Source organism: Mesoplodon densirostris, chromosome 4 (genome assembly GCF_025265405.1).
Source record: "Mesoplodon densirostris isolate mMesDen1 chromosome 4, mMesDen1 primary haplotype, whole genome shotgun sequence".
NCBI classification, from domain to species: Eukaryota; Metazoa; Chordata; class Mammalia; order Artiodactyla; family Ziphiidae; genus Mesoplodon; species Mesoplodon densirostris.
The window spans coordinates 45,969,742-45,984,922 of record NC_082664.1 but is presented as its reverse complement, the minus strand read 5'-3'; positions in this window follow the sequence as shown (position 1 = coordinate 45,984,922).

Here is a 15,181-nt window from a genome sequence, read left to right as displayed (position 1 = left end):
TGAGTCAGAGAGAGAGAGAGAGAGAGAGAGAGAGAGAGAGAGAGAGAGAGAGAGCCCTCTCTGAGCTCTGCAATAATAGATTTTGTGATTTAATTGGAAATTTAGTAAATCTGCTAAAACATTTAGTGGTTTAAATTTTTCCTGTTCTGCAAAGAAACAAAGGCTTCTGGTTTACCCTGTGTCTTTCAACAACTTTAATTTCATTTGTAGATTACGGATGGAAGTAGCATTTCCACTCGATTGCATACTGGGCATTAAGGAGACAAAAACCTTCATTGTTTGCAGCCCTCGGAATTTTTTTTCAGACATTAAGCTGTAGGTGGCATTCTTTATACCTGACATCAGAGCACTTTTGTCAGGCGTTTAGTTGACAGGATTTACTGCAAGCCCATCCTAGGTGTGTGAAGCCGAGAAAACAAGAAAATATTTCGTTCGGGTGGGCAGACAGAGGAGTGCACAGGCCCATCAGCCTGACTGGGTAACCGCTGCTTTTCAAACTGTGTAATTAAAGATCTTTAGAGTTCTTTGAAGGGAATTAATTAGTAGAGAAAGGCTGTTTTGTTTACAGTCTTTATCATCAACATAATCAAAAGCTAGCCTTGATATTGGTGGCAAATTGGACTGAATTCTCCCGAAGCGAAAAATGCTTCCTGCAGAGCTGTTCTTGTTTTTGGAGGTTTGTTCCATCTGTGTGTTAGCTTGCCATTGGGTGGAGGGAAGAGGCCGGTGGGGAAATAGAGCACTGAGTCTGGGGCGGGATTGCCAAGACACCCGTGGCTCATGTAGAGGCCCCATCACCAATCCCCACGTGTGGGTGGTGTGTCGGGAGGTTGCAGTTAGTGTTTAGGTTCACCTGTTTGGATGCTTTGTCCGTGGGTAGCTGTGTTTTCAGGTCTGGGAAGCCCTAAAGAAATCATCTGGTAATGTGTCACAGTGGATCTCACTGTACTGGCCTGGTGGCATCAGTGCTTCATAATCAACGCTGACATCTGGATCTGACTTAGACCTACTGAAGAAGCTCCTGGGATACGAATCAGGAATCTGTGTTATTAACTCACTACCCAGGTGCTTCTGATATGCAGCCAGGTCTGAAATGTCGAACTACTGACTCATGCCCATGTCCTTTTGGTGAAAGGACATGGGCATGAGGTGGGGAGAAGAGCAGGGGTACCGGGGAGATTACCTTGAGATTAGCAGAGAAGGCTGGTCACAGGGTATTATGACCATAGTCTCTGAGTATAGACTAAAGCTGGTCACTCTTCGCAAAGTGCAAGCAAACCCTTACCGTGAAGGATTCTCCTATAAACCTAGCCTGAACAATAGGGGTTGTTCTCCAAACCAAGAGAGGCTGGGGGCAGCTTCAGCCCCATTGCTCCCCTTCCCCCAAGAATCCCATTTCATGGTGCCAGGAAATGTTCTAAAGGACCAGCATCTTAGGGGAGGGAGCTGAGCTGGTCATATGTTTATCTGAGTGAGAAGCAGGTCTCAGTAGAATCTAGGTTTTTTGTTTTGGTTTTTTTTGCGGTACGTGGGCCTCTCACTGTTGTGGCCTCTCCCGTTGCGGAGCACAGGCTCCGGACGCACAGGCCTAGCGGCCATGGCTCACGGGTCCAGCCGCTCCGCGGCATGTGGGATCCTCCCAGACCGGGGCACGAACCCGTATCCCCTGCATCGGCAGGCGGACTCTCAACCACTGCGCCACCAGGGAAGCCCAGAATCTAGGTTTTATAGGCCCGATTTCCTCTGATTACCTTATGATCATATTCCAGATCCTATCTTGTCTTGGTCATTCCAAGAGCTCAAAGACTTCCTCGGTTGCCCAAATTGTCTTTACCTGGCCACCTCTGTAATCCATACCCACCAGTCCTATCCCTTTACTTTAGTTTCATTTTCAATGAAAAGTTTCTATTGTAGAAATAATACAAGTGTGTTGTTAAGAATTTTCTTAAACAAGAGAGGTGTTCAAAGCGGGGAGGGAAAGCTCTCCCCGCAATCTCACACTTCAGAGAGAATCCCTGTCAAAGGTGTCAACAACCTCATTTTCCAGATGTGGACACGAGGGTCCAGAGAGGTGAAGTCAGTGATTCTGTGGCAAAGCAGGAAGGAACAGGGGCCCCTGACCTCTCCGCCCAATGCTCTTTCCACCTATTCCTCTTTGAAGGAGGCCTCTTCCAGCACCCCAAGCTGTCAGAAACTTTTCAGTGCTATTGACAAGGAGATGACTTACTCATTTCTCATGAATCAGTAAAGGTGATCAACACACTTCTCTGGAATCCTGAAGCCACACCTCAAAACCGATTCTTCGGGATTACAGGAAACATATCCCGTGGCTGATTTCTCTTCCACCCCTCTGGCCTTTATACCCATTACCTTCGCATCACAAGGCTTCACTTTTCTGAACCAGGTTCCCGGAGGTTACAGATTCTCAACTAGGAAAGCAGAACTGAGCATGCTTCACCCCTGTTGGCCAGCTGGGGCCCAAAGGCAGAGCACCTGCAGCCATGCTGAAAGATGCCCTGGGAAAGGAAAGAGGAGAAGGCAGGTGGAGTTAAAGTCTCCTAGCAGAGCCCACTATGCTTTTCTAAGAGTTCTCCAAAGGGATTTTTCACTTCTTCCCAACATTCATGGGGACTCAAGCCTCCCCAGGGTTGTCATATCTTTATACCACACACAATCTGGTGAAGGGGTCGTGAGTGGAGAATTAAATATTCTTGATTCCCAAATCCTGGGGGGCATCCAGGCGCAGTTTGGTTACAGTGAGAGTCTTTCAACGGCACTAGAAAAGTGGAGGTTTATGCTTCAGGATGTGTTTTGTTTTGTTTAACAGACCCAGTGAACAGTCACGCTCAGCCCGGTCCTCGGTACTTGCAGAGTCATAATACAACCATAATAAGTTTCATTACATTAACTCACGTATTAAGAATCAAGCATGTGCCAGGCACTAGGCTAGCTGCTTCACATAAATTATCTCATTTAATCAATTCAAGCAGAGGGAGTTATTATCACTTCATTTATAGATGAAGAAATTGAGACTCAGAAAAGGTACCCAAGGTCACACAGCCAGCTGACAAAAGAGTGAAGTTTCCAGTCCAGGTTGATTTCCTTGCAAAGCCGGGTAGTTTATGAATATAAATGCAGGCCTGGTGTCAGATCTCAGCCTATACCTCCCACACCCTGAGACAAAGCTCATGGGGGAAGGCAAGGTTGGCTAAAGTGAGGACTGGTTTCCCACCCTGCACCCCGAGTGGATGCTGAGCCGTGTCCACCTGTCGTGTTGGGGGCCACCATGTTACCTGAAAACATGACAACTGCAGACTCAGCTGAGGCTAGGAATTGGTTATTCTGCCTTGTTGATTTATTTATTTTACATTTAATCCCCTTTTTCCCTGGAAAAATAATCTCCACCTCTTTTGAAGCCCTTTACCAATAGTTCTGTTAACTGCAGTTATGTATGCTGAGCACAGCAATTGATAAAGAAATAAAGGCTTCTGTCAGATCTCAGGGTGGAGGGAAGCCAAGGGGGCACTAATCAGCGAGGGAGACCTGGCCAGCTTGGAAGTAATTTTCAGGCTAGTCAAGAGCCCAGAGTGGTGGGGGTTTTTTCCTTTCCTTTTTATTTCTTCTTCTTTTACCATTTTAAATCCCAGCAGAGTCAGGTTCTTGGTGCACCCCTCTGAGAAACTTCTTGCTTTTTCAGCTTAGTCTGAATCTCCCCTGTATTGGCCATGCCATTATTGAAAGAGACCTCAGTTTTAATTCTCTTCTCTTCTGTGGGCTCCTCCTTCTTTCCCTCCTCCCCAAATGTTTTAGCATCTGTTAATCCCAGTTGGAAACCTTAGCAGATAAAAGTCGTGTTCTGTGTAGATTGCTTCCAGAACAAATACGGGGTGGTAGATAATTTAGCATTTGGTTTCAAGAGGGCTTAGCGTAGGGGCTGCAGAGGACACCACCTCTTCCTCATAAGACATCCAGTAAAAGCAAAAGCAAAGTTAATTCCCAAGCTCAGATGGAATGCATGTAGATCAGGTTCATTTCCAGGACGGCCGCTGCCTGCGTTTAGGTGATATTAGAAGCCACCATGACAGGAAAGTAAGTTCCATGCGTAGCGGCTTAGTGAACACTCTGAGAACTAGTTTTTAGTGAAGCTCTCAGGTTGAAAAATACCAAGTCACAAAGTTTTAATGAAACTAAATGTGGATCAACGTATCATAAAGAGCATCCAGGACGACTTAAAAGATCCACGGGTGGAAATTAGAATGGATCTTCAGGATTTATTTGGCAAAGCCCGTCTATTTTGACCTTTTTTCCATTTCATATTAAGGCTACTCAAAGTGTGTTTTGTTTGGCTAAGGCTGGAGGAGTTCAGCAGCTACTGGGGCTGTTACACTGATGCTGCCACTGAAGTTTAGCGGCATTAATTGACTGATAAGGGCCCGGGCATCAAACAGCAGAGAGAAAGGCCATCGGAGATTTTCTTGCTTTATTTCTCTCTGCACTTCATTTACATCTTAAGCCATATTGGTGATCCAGATTTGAATAAAGCCACAGCTTAAGCAGTGATTAGATCTCAATAGCTTGGATTTTCTATGAAATTGCAGCATTTTTACTAGATGTATTTAGAAATACTGGTGAAAACTGACACCTTGGGTAACTTTATCATTTAAAATGGAGCTACGGGTGGATAAAAAAATACCCAGCTAAGATGTGGGTATTAGTCGCCAGGCCTTTGACTCAAGCAGTGTCAGAGGTTAGAGTTAGACAAAAGCCAAGCTCAGCACGACTTGGGCAGGAAAGAATGCAGATAAGTCAACCCACCACCTTCCCCATCAGCCTACTTGCCCCCCAAATGTTAATCGAAGCAGTGATCCCATAACCTGAAGAAAAATAAGGAAGCCGAAAGGAATATATAATGCAACAAGGAGCTTTTTATATTCTGAGATTTTTTTTTTTTTAATCACGAAGCAATATTTTTAACTCTGAGGTTAACTTGCTAATCCTTAAGCTGGTGATATGACAGTGTCAAATGTGATGGGATTTTTGTGATTCTCATTATTGTTATGTATTGTTCTTTCCCTGGTATTCCATATTAATATTTATAAATGCCCTTTTTATAGAACCAAGAGGACCAAAACCCATTATTAAATTTTTAAAATGGACAAACCTCGCATCCAATATAGTTGATTACAATTTAGAACAAAAAGGATTTTGGTAGTAATCCACTTCTTGTTTCTCATTGTTGTTGATTTGTGTAGACAGCAGAGCTCCTGACGTTATTTTTTTTCTTTAACTACTGTTTGCACAAAGTAACATCCAAATGACAGAGAATAACAGAATATCGATTGTGCTCCACAAGAAGGAGGTGAAAGGCTCCGTGAGCAGGTAAGAGGGCATAATGGAGAAAAGGTGTGCATTTAAAATGCTAAGTCACCCACCAAGAGCAAGGGCAAAATGAAAGAATCGATTCAAATTTTTAAAAGAGGGGTTGTTCATTCAGTTGTTTTCAAGTGCCTCATTTTACTTGACGAGTGGCCTCTGCAGGGTTCGGTAGGCATCCACGTGTGTGAAAGAGGAACTGTTGTAATGAGGAGAGGCAAATCAATCATGCCATGGCCTAACCACAGACAACAGTCAAAACTCACAACTAATCTACCCAGTCCCTTCTCCTTTTAGCACCACGGGATGATGCAATCAAACATCCTTTGGAGTCAGAAAGAAGAAAAAGTCTCCACCCAGCTCAGGGTAGACTATGTTGCCAGCACTAGGCAGCCAAGAATAGTCTTCAGCCCCAGAGAGGAATATTCATGGAAGGAAGATATTTCATGGCCGACTGGCCCCACCACTCCCTCTGCATTTAAAAGGACCTAAATAACTCAGCATAATTAGCTGGAGTGTGTAGGGCTAATTTGTTGTGCTTTGGGGGAGGGGTGGGGAGTGGTGGCTAGGTGGCCTGGTTTTGTAGAAGAACAATCAAGAAAGAGAAAAGGTAGCCTCTCTGCTCATGAGGCTGAGAATCCGAAGCAATTATGACAAATTACTAGAAACGTCTCAACTCTTCTTAGCCTTTTGGAGAGAAGGTGTTTTCATGGGGGATATTTTTATTCTTGTATATAAAAATCATTTTTTCCCAATTCAATGTCCAAAGCCTGGGCTTCAGAATCAGACCTAAGTGTGAGTCCTGGATCTTCCCCTTCGAGCTGTGTGATCTTGGGCAAGTTACTCTGTCAAGCTTTCTTGATTATAAAATTGGGAAATGGGGAAGGATAAATTAGGAGTCTGGGATTAGCAGTTACAAACTACTATATATAAAATAGATAAACAACAAGGACCTACTGTATAGCACAGGGAACTAGATTCAATATCCAGTAATAAACTATGTATAATGGAAAAGAATATGAAAAAGAATATATATATGTATAACTGAATCACTTTGCTGTATACCAGAAACTAACACAACATTGTAAATTAACTATACTTCAATTTAAAAAAAAAATGGGGAAATGGGACACCTACTTCAAGCTGTTGTGGTGAGGATTAAACAAGAAGATACATGTTATATGGGGCCTGGCACAGAGTGCAAGCATGCAAGAAACGGCAGCTCTAATTAATAAATCTATGACTGGAGATTTGAAACTCTGTTTCTTGTGGATGATTTTCTCTCTTTTATCCTCTTCTGGTTTAGGAATTACAACCCATGCATATGGATCTCTGTAGGTTTGCACATGCGAAAAATAAAACACGTGGGATATTGTGGAGGCCCAGGCTGCTTGAAGAATTCCAGGCTATATTTGGCCTTCTGGGATAAAACACTTGGGCATTTATTTTTACTTGCAGTTTTTTATTTTTTAATTTTTTTATTGGAATATAGTTGATTTACAATGTGTTAGTTTCTGCTGTACAGCAAAGTGAATCAGTTATACATATACATATATCCACTTTTTTTAGATTCTATTCCCATATAGGTCATTACAGAGTATTGAGAAGAGTCCCTGTGCTATATAATTTATTTATTTTGGGCTCTGTTGGGTCTTCGTTGCTGCTCGGGGGCTTTCTGTAGTTGAGGCGAGTGGGGGCTACTCTTCGTTGTGGTGCATGGGCTTCTCATTGCCGTGGCTTCTCTTGTTGCAGAGCACGGGGTCTAGGCGTGCGGGCTTCAGTAGTTGTGGCACGCAGGCTCAGTAGTTGTGGCTCGCGGGCTCTAGAGCACAGGCTCAGTAGTTGTGGCGCACGGGCTTAGTTGCTCCGTGGCATGTGGGATCTTCCCAGACCAGGGCTTGAACCCGTGTCCCCTGCATTGGCAGGTGGATTCTTAACCACTGTGCCACCAGGGAAGCCCAGGCATTTATTCTTAAACACAACTATGGTATTTTCCAACAACAATAAGGAAAGAAGAGTCAGAACTAATGCCTAGTGGTTCTGACAGTTATTGTATTATAGCGCAGGGTTCCAGCCACAGAGCTGGCTTGTTAGCTCCCAGCTGAGGAATATTTTATGTTCAAAGCAGCAATAGTGTAACTCAATTCCAATGAAACCCAAGTTTGATGAAGCAATGAGAAGGCTATTCATTACGACCAATCTTTGTAGAAACTGGCCTTGCCTTCTGGGGAAACATGTCTTATGTTTCAAGTATGTGCAATGGCCTGGGTTTGCAATGTGGCATTAGTTCAAAAAATATGCTGAGGATGCAAGCTTCTCAGACTTCTCGAAGACTTGTCAGCCTACCTCTTCTTGAAGTCCCTGAGTCCTGAGTAAAGTGGCAGAGATTTGCTTTGGGTGCTTTTCTCTTCCTTTTCACAAGAGACCCCAGGCTTCTCTCCATGCCCTCCTCAGGCAGTTGGTGACCTGAGTTGGCCTCCTGGGTCTTCCCTCTCCATCATCAAACTGTTCTCCTCCCACTGACTTATCAAAATTTACTGCCCTCTACTCTGTTTTCTCAGGACCCTGAATGAGCAACCTGGCACTCTTGATAAATGCTTGATCATAGTTGAATACATGTCTTCAGCGACTGACACTAACCTAAAGTAATAATGACTTATTTCTCCTCAGATAACACTTCCTTTTTGCCAGACAGCTTTTGTGCCCTTTCTCATATAGACTAAGGGCACCTTTTTGCTCCAGTGGTTACTGTGGCACACCTGCACCCAGCTGCTGCCCAACAGTCCCTTTCCTCAGCTGTGCCTCCTTTCTCCTGCTTTCTGCCCAGGTCTCCTCTCCCTCCCTGCCTGTGGGGACCAGCCTGGCCACTCTAATATAACCACGCACAGATCTGGAGTGTGAGGGCGCTGGCACTCCCCAGAGCAAATTTTGACCAATGGAGATAAGAGCCAGTGGGTAAAACTCCCCTCTCCCCCGTCCTCTACATGGTTCTTCCGAAACTCCCCCGGGGGGCTGATCTCATTTACCAACAGTGATAACCAGCCCCCTAATGCAACCCTGGATTGACTTTCCCCCACTCCAGATTCCTAAGTTCACATCTCAAAATAAACAACCTGCACATAAGCCCTTATCTCAGACTCTCCTTTTTGGGAGAACACAAGGTAAGACATCCCTTCTAACAGAGGACTTCTCAAGAAGGCTGGCTCCCTTAACCTAAGACAATACAACTCCATAGTGGAATTTCTGTTCTGTGGGATATATGTTTGGGTAGTGCTCTTCCCTGGAGCCCCCAGAGCTACCAAGGCATATTCTCCCATAGCTTTTGTCATGTTCGATTATCACGACCTGTTTGTTTACCTCCCCAGTATACCGAATTTAGGGACAGTGTCTCTTCTTTCTGTATCCATGTGCCTAGCTGAGTGACTGGCATGCGGTAGATACTTAATAAACATATGTTTGATGGATGGATGAATGAATGAATGAATGAGTGAATGCAAGAGAACCACAGCTGTCCCATATCACATACGGTAGCTAACTATTTACATAAACCCTATCTACATCCTCCCACACACAAATATAGTACAATATAAAAATAATAGAACAGAATTAAGTTAAATTTTAGGGGAAGAAAAAAGAAATATAAACTCTCATGGATAATCCCTCCCACACACAAAGAACACCTTTGTCATTGCACATACCCCTTCAGTGGTGTCCCTCCCTTGTCACTTCTTGCTCTTGCTACTGACAAGCCAGTCCCATTTTGATCCCTTTCTTCTGCCTTCCTGGGTGATCCTTTAGGTATAATTTGGATCTGCATAGATTTACCTTCAGAGATTCCTTGAGGGGATTTATAAGAGAGTCTTCTATCAAGAATATCAGGTCTTATTGCAACAAAAAGAATAAAATATCTAGGAATAAACCTACCTAAGGAGACAAAAGACCTGTATGCAGAAAATTATAAGACACTGATGAAAGAAATTAAAGATGATACAAATAGATGGAGAGATGTACCATGTTCTTGGATTGGAAGAATCAACATTGTGAAAATGACTCTACTACCCAAAGCAATCTACAGATTCAATGCAATACCTATCAAACTACCAATGGCATTTTTCACAGAACTAGAACAAAAAATTTCACAATTTGTATGGAAACACAAAAGACCCCGAATAGCCAAAGCAATCTTGAGAACGAAAAACGGAGCTGGAGGAATCAGGCTCCCTGACTTCAGACTATACTACAAAGCTACAGTAATCAAGACAGTATGGTACTGGCACAAAAACAGAAAGATAGATCAATGGAACAGGATAGAAAGCCCAGAGATAAACCCACGGACATATGGTCACCTTATCTTTGATAAAGGAGGCAGGAATGTACAGTGGAGAAAGGACAGTCTCTTCAATAAGTGGTGCTGGGAAAACTGGACAGGGACATGTAAAAGTATGAGATTAGATCACTCCCTAACACCATACACAAAAATTAGCTCAAAATGGATTAAAGACCTAAATGTAAGGCCAGACACTATCAAACTCCTAGAGGAAAACATAGGCAGAACACTCTATGACATAAATCACAGCAAGATCCTTTTTGACCCACCTCCTAGAGAAATGGAAATAAAGACAAAAATAAACACATGGGACCTAATGAAACTTCAAAGCTTTTGCACAGCAAAGAAAACCATAAACAAGACGAAAAGACAACCCTCAGAATGGGAGAAAATATTTGCAAATGAAGCAACTGACAAAGGATTAATCTCCAAAATTTATAAGCAGCTCATGCAGCTCAATAGCAAAAAAACAAACAACCCAATCCAAAAATGGGCAGAAGACCTAAATAGACATTTCTCCACAAAAGATATACAGACAGCCAACAAACACATGAAAGGATGCTCAACATCTTTACTTATTAGAGAAATGCAAATCAAAACTACAATGAGATATCATCTCACACCAGTCAGAATGGCCATCATCAAAAAATCTAGAAACAATAAATGCTGGAGAGGGTGTGGAAAAAAGGGAACACTCTTGCACTGCTTGTGGGAATGTGAATTGGTACAGCCACTATGGAGAACGGTATGGAGGTTCCTTAAAAAACTACAAATAGAACTACCATATGACCCAGCAATCCCACTACTGGGCATATACCCTGAGAAAACCATAATTCAAAAAGAGACATGTACCAAAATGTTCATAGCAGCCCTATTTACAATAGCCCGGAGATGGAAACAACCTAAGTGTCCATCATCGGATGAATGGATAAAGAAGATGTGGCACATATATACAATGGAATATTACTCAGCCATAAAAAGAAATGAAATTGAGCTATTTGTAATGAGGTGGATGGACGTAGAGTCTGTCATACAGAGTGAAGTAAGTCAGAAAGAGAAAGGCAAATACTGTATGCTGACACATATATATGGAATTTAAGAAAAAAATGTCATCAAGAACATAGGGGTAAGACAGGAATAAAGACACAGACCTACTAGAGCATGGACATGAGGATATGGGGAGGGGGAAGGGTAAGCTGCGACAAAGTGAAAGAGCGGCATGGACATATATACACTACCAAACGTAAGGTAGATAGCTAGTGGGAAGCAGCCGCATAGCACAGGGAGATCAGCTCGGTTCTTTGTGACCGCCTGGAGGGGTGGGATAGGGAGGGTGGGAGGGAGACGCAAAAGGGAGGGGATATGGGAACATATGTATATGTATAACTGATTAAATTTGTAAAATAAAAAAAAAAAAAAAAAAAAGAATATCAGGTCTTTCCCCTGTGCTCCTGCAGGAACTCTCTGTCTACAGGCCCTTGTGGAGCATTCTGGAAGAGTTTTCCAACTCCAGTTTGATGAATTCCAGATTGTCAGTAGTTCACATGATGACACAGTCCTCATCGGGGACTTCCTACATGATCCAGCTATCCAAGCCAGATGTTTTTTACATCAGGATTCAGTTGCATACCACAATAGAATATTTGATGGCCCATACCATGCTTTTTGACCCTGCAGAGCTATCTTTATTAAATTAAAACTCAATTAAATCTCTAGCAATCACACTCAATCCTGGATATCAGTAAGAAGCTGGTGGGCAACTTTTGGAAGCTCTTTTTTCCTATAATACCAAACAGAGGACACTATAAAACGGTTCTCCATGTCATCTCAGTTTCTCAAAATGGGCCTTGGACTCCTCTCTAACAGCATCTGTCACTTTTTTTAAAACTTATTTTAGTCCTCTCGCCCATCCAATGACCAGCTGCATAAAAATTCCCCAGAGAATTGTAAAACCATGCACAAACAGGCAAAAGTAAGTAAATAAATACAAATAGAAGCAGCTCAAGTCTGGAGATTCAGCTAGAGGAGCTGTAGTGTGTGGCTTGGGAATCGGCATTTTTAAAAAGGCTCTCAAGTAATCGGGATGTGCTGCCAGGTCTCACATCACAGCTGTCTGTCAACAGGTAAAGAGCTCCCTATTGACAGTTTTTTTCTTCACTTGGTTAGTTTATTTAACAAATCATGGTTCTCTTTACTGTATTAGGGCAACAAAGTAATGTTTATTGAGCTAAATAGAATGATAAATCCAGTTGGCAGTCACTTTATTGTGTCCAAGTTTAGTTCTTTTGTTTCTTAACGCTCTTCTGATGAGCTGGATGAGGATGTCTCCAAAGGAAGCACAGACGTTTCTTTCTGATTTGACTCTTTATAGAGTAAATTGTAATGTAATTGAGCCCACCTTTAATATAGCTTTCTCTCATTATAAGCAGAAGTGTTCGAAAGTGTTCATTGCTTGCCCCTTACAGTAGAAAAGTGGATGATAGAAACCTTGCTTCCAACTTTGTACCTTAGTTTCTTCATCTGTAAAGTAGAGATAGCAATAGCATCTATTGCAAAGGGTTGTTAAAAATTAAGCAAAACAGGGGCTTCCCTGGTGGTGCAGTGGTTGAGAATCTGCCTCCTAATGCAGGGGACACGGGTTCGAGCCCTGGTCTGGGAGGATCCCACATGCCACGGAGCAACTAGGCCCGTGAGCCACAACTACTGAGCCTGCGCGTCTGGAGCCTGTGCTCTGCAACAAGAGAGGCCGCAAGAGTGAGAGGTCCGCGCGCTGCGATGAAGAGTGGCCCCCGCTTGCCACAACTAGAGAAGGCCCTCACACAGAAATGAAGACCCAACACAGCAAAAGTAAATAAATAAATTAATAAACTCCTACCCCCAACATCTTAAAAAAAAAAAAAATTAAGCAAAACAGAACAGAGAACCTAGAAACAGACTCACACAAATATACCCAACTGAATTTTGACAAAGGTTAAAAACAAATTCAATACAGGAAAAGAGTCTTTTCAAGGTTGCTGGTGCTCGAGGAACTGGATGTCCATAGGAAATGAGGGGGAAGAAAGACTTCAGTGTCACATCTTATATAAAAATGAACTCAAAATGGATCACGGTCTTAAACGTAAAATGGAAACTATAAAACTTTTAGAAACAAACATAGGATAAAATCTAGGGCTAGGCAAGGAGTTCTTATACTTGACACCAAAAGCATGATCCATAAAAGGAAAAATTAATCAACTGGACTTCATCAAAATTTAAAAGTCTGCTCTGCAAAAGACCCTGCTAAGATGATGAAAAAAAACAAGCTACAGAGTGGAAGAAAACATTGCAAATCATATATCCAATAAAGGACCAGTATCTAGAACATGTAAAACTCAAAAACGCAAACCTCAACAGTAAAGAAGAATAAAATAAAACCGAAAATGAACAACAATCCAATAGAAAATGGGCAAAAGACATGAAGAGATACTTTAGCAAAGATGATATACAAATAAATGAGCACATGAAAAAACGTTCAACAGCATTGGGGAAATGCAAAAAAAAACTACAATGACATATCAGTACACACCTATCAGAAAGACTAAAATAAAAATAGTGAGGGACTTCCCTGGTGGTCCAGTGGTAAAGAATCTGCCTTCCAATGCAGGGGACACAGGTTCGATCCCTGGTCAGGGAACTAAGATCCCACATGCCACAGGGAAACTAAGCCCAGGCGCCACAACTACTAACACTGCACGCCTCAACTAGAGAGCCCACACGCCCTGGAGCCCGTGTGCCACAAGTAGAGAAAGAAAAACCCACACACCACAACTAGAGAGAAGCCCGCATGCTGCAGCAAAGAGACCGCGCCACAATGAAATATCCCGCATGGCGCAACAAAGATCCCGTGTGCCACGACTAAGTCCTGACACAGTCAAAAATAAAAATAAATAAGTAAATAAGTAAATAAATAATAAGTATAAAAATAAATAAAAATAGTGACAACACCAAATGCTGGTAAGGATGTGGAAAAACTGGATTGCTCATGTATTGCTGGTAGGAATGTAAAACAGCTTGGCAATTGCCTAAGAAACTAAACACCTAACTATCATACAACCCAATAATTGCAACCCTGGGTATTTTCCCCAGAGAAATGAAGACACACAAACTTATACACAAACGTTCATAATAACTTTCTTCATATTAGCCCCAAACTGGAAACAACCCAGATTGTCCTTCAAGAGGTGAATGGTTAAACAAACTTGGAGCATCGTACCATGGAATACAACTCAGCAATAAAGAGGAATGAACTTCTGATTCATGAGACAACCCAGATGAATCTCTAGACAACTATGCTGAGTGGGGGAATAAAAACCACAAAAGAGTGCATGCTGTATAATTCCATTATGTAATAATCTTGAAATAGCAAATTTATAGAAATGGAAATCCGATTAGTGGCTGTCAAGCGTTAAGGAGGGATGGGGGTGAGAGTGAAGTAGGTGTGAATAAAAGGACAACATGAGGGATCCTGGGGTGATGGAAATATTGTATATCTCGACTGTGTCCATGTCAATATCCTGGTTCTGACATTGTTCTGTAGTTCTGCAAGACATCACCACTGGAAAAGACCCTCTTCTTATTTCCCACAGTTGCGTGTGCATCTACAGCTACCCCAAACTAAAAAGTTTAAAATCATTAAATGAGTTAATATCCACGACAGACACCTGGTAAGCCTAGTAATACATTTTAGCTATTATTGATTGAACTTTCCTGCAATCACTTAATACAACTTCTGTTTTGTCCTCCCTGTCCCTTCTGAAATACCATGAGGCAACGTGGCACAGCAGTAAGGCAGTGCTAGCTGGGAGTCAAACTCAAGTTCTAATCATAACTCTGACACTTATGACTCAGCTGTGTGACATTGAGCAAGATAAAATCTTTCTTGAGCCTTATGTTCTTCATCAGTAAAATGGGGATAATTCCCCTCTGTCCTCATCACAGGGCTTTTGGGTTTGTTTGTTTGCTCGTTTAAGAATCAAGTAGATGGGGCTTCCCTGGTGGTGCAGTGGTTGAGAGTCCGCCTGCCGATGCAGGGGACACGGGTTCGTGCCCCGGTCTGGCAGGATCCCACATGCCGCGGAGCGGCTGGGCCCGTGAGCCATGGCCCGTGAGCCATGGCCGTTGATCCTGCGCGTCCGGAGCCTGTGCTCCGCAACGGGAGAGGCCACAACAGTGAGAGGCCCACATACCGCAAAAAAAAAAAAAAAAAAAAAGAATCAAGTAGATGATGTACGGGGGGTAAAAAAAAAAGCTTTAAAAACTGTTAAGTGCTATAGAAATGCTACATATTCAACATACATTTATTAAATACCTCTTACTCTTCTACTACTGCTATTACTAATAAATATGACCATTTACTCGCTTGAAACCCTTGTTGGAATTTGGCATGCAAATTTCCAGTGTCGCTCATTTGCATTGGAAAAAGGGAAAGAGGTGGGAGGCCTT